This window comes from Nematolebias whitei, chromosome 6, assembly GCF_014905685.2.
Source record: "Nematolebias whitei isolate Nwh7 chromosome 6, NemWhi1, whole genome shotgun sequence".
NCBI classification, from domain to species: domain Eukaryota; kingdom Metazoa; phylum Chordata; class Actinopteri; order Cyprinodontiformes; family Rivulidae; genus Nematolebias; species Nematolebias whitei.
The window spans coordinates 35,278,103-35,280,799 of NC_056503.1; positions in this window are offsets into that span (position 1 = coordinate 35,278,103).

The window sequence follows — 2,697 nt, forward strand, 5'->3', positions numbered from 1 at the left end:
GTTTGTACAATTAAATATGTTTAAATCAACCAAACTATTTAATAGCTTAAAATTAAGTGCATTAAAACGTGAGCACTAATCGTGCAGGTTTTAAAAGGCCTTCATTTCAAATTCTTAAAATCACTCTACCTTCAAGAATCTACATTTAAATTAAAACTTTAGTACAAAATGTAGAAGTTACTGGTACTCCACTTTTCTTTCCATAGACTACACAGTTTCACCTCATTAGTCACGTCTAGATTGCGGAGTAATGTGGAGTAAATGAGACTGCAGTCCTCATCCTAGACTGCTTTGTTTATAGAGTTTGTTTACGGCTCGTGGTGGTCTAGACTGGTGAAAAATATAGATGCAGTGTTATCTGGGGCTCCTGATGTGCTTTGTTTTGCTTGCCTCGGTTTCTTAGCGTACTTTCGGGAAAGCCTCTTGCTCTGTGCTCATGAGGCCAGCTCCTGTTTCCTCTTTGGAAGGCGGGCCATGTTTGCTGGTCTGGCCCAAAATACTTGTTACCAGGCAACGACTGGGCCTGTCCCACTCCAGCGGGTTTTGTTTACACCCTTTCTGGCTCCACGTCCCAACAACATTGCATAACTCTCACAGGCTTTCCTCGCCACACTTGAAGAAATTTGATCCGTCTCCTCTCTGCAGCCAACTGAAATCCTTCAGACTTTCGTGCCACGGTTTCATTCCCAGCCGCTGAACGGTTTTTCTTGCAGCCTTTGCTTTTTTTCAGTCAGTCAGCACAAAGTGAAACTGAGAGCGGTTTACGAAAAAGCTGCACTTTTATTGTTTTTCGGGTCTTTCTTCAGATTAAACTTCTTGAAGTTTTTTTGTAATGTGATCTGTTTGGTGGGGCTTCAAGTCTTCTTTTGTAAACATGCAACAATACATCCATTCTTGTCTAAATCCACTCGTTTTTTGTTTTTTTTTGGCACGGTCAAAGGCCGTTTCCTACATGCCTGTGTAAACATGGTTTGTGTATACTGTATTAGCTGAAATACTTTAGGTGAACTTTATTGAGATCTCAGTTTAAACCACGAACTCGCGCTTGGGTCATCTGTTACTTCTGTCAAGCCTCAAACATACTTCGCCTGGTCTTAGAACAGAAATGTAATTATCTTTTTGAATTTTCAACCAATTTTAAAGTCAAAGACGGGAGCTAGCTCAGTTTTTTTTCAGTCGGGCAATTGGAAAAGGTTTGCAAAGAACTTTTAGAAAATTATGTATGCCTTGTTGGGTTGGACCAACTAACTTGTTGTATCTTGTATGGTTGTGTGGGGTGGTTGGTGCCCACCCCATCAGTAAGTGTGTGGAAGGCAGGGCACTCCCTGGTCTGGTCACCGGTTGGGGTGTATCAAGATCTTGTTTGAAATCTTGCGAGCTACAAACTTCACACGGTTTCTCATCAGGCTGAAAACTGTCTTGCAAACCAAAAATATTAAGAAACAACAAAAAATACTGATTTTTAGTGAAATCATTAGTGAATATATCAAAGTTCATGCTCAATAATCCAAGTAGAAAAATCTTTCATCCAAAAGACTTCATCAGTCAGCAGGTGCTATTTACTTGAGTTTGTTGGATTTTTTTTACCTGGATAATTGAGCATGAACTTTGATGTTTTGAACCACTTTGGCCATGACTGTCTAAAACAAGTCAGCGGGGGAGAGGGCGGACCCCAGATCTGAGCACCATCAAACTGGTTGACCCACTATGTGAAGGTGTTATTTACAAGACTGAGTTTGTTGTGACTCCTAGGACTGACAAAGTATTTTGGATGAAAGTCGAAATGTTTTAACAAAACAAAACCATCCAGAGGACCTGACTTAACTGGATATTACTGAAAATGTTTCTTTCACTTAAAACTAGGTGGCATCAGCTTAAACAACCATATCAGGCTAGGACCACAGAGTCTTGTTGGTCAAGTTTGAACCTCTTGTTATGCTGTTTGAATTGAGAGGAAAAGAGTCAAACTTTAAGTGACAGGTGTTCTGCAAACAAGTTGTTTATTTATGTGCATTTTCCTGTGATGGAAACAATTTTAAAAAAGCAAGCACACAACCATCACAGACACCTTGAGATGCAGGAAGAGAGCCACCTGCATCATGAAGGACCCCACTCACCCAGCACACACACTTTTTGCCCCGCTCCCCTCAGACAGAAGTTTAAGGAGCATTCAGTGTAGAACAACTAGACTGAGGAACAGCTTCTACCCTGAGGCTGTTAGACTCATAAATCTCTAACCAGGATTATCACTGTGAAAAATTACATCATGTTGCTGATCTGTTTCATGTTTCTGTGTTCATTCGTACTCATCTGCTCACACAGACTCATGTTGGTTCTGCTGTTCGGCGTATTGTTTTTGTACTACTAGTGCTTTAGTTAACATTTTTCTAAGTTTGTAACTTAGATCTGTTTTTCTTTTACATTTTATACTTTTGTTGGATGTAACTGGGACCCTGTGTACACAATTTTGTTCCACATGTGGTACATATGACAAACAAAGAAACTCTGACTCTGAACTCTGTTAAAGGAGTTTCGCTTTAATGTCCTCTTTACTCAGTCCTGTTTTTACAGCTCAAACTCTTTAACAGCTGCAGAGCATCTGCCTGAATGTATTTAATTCAATCTTTTTGAGTTTTTTTTTTTCAGTAACTTTAGGGTAAAATATCTGTCGCTGTTTGAATTTTCATCTATTTTTTT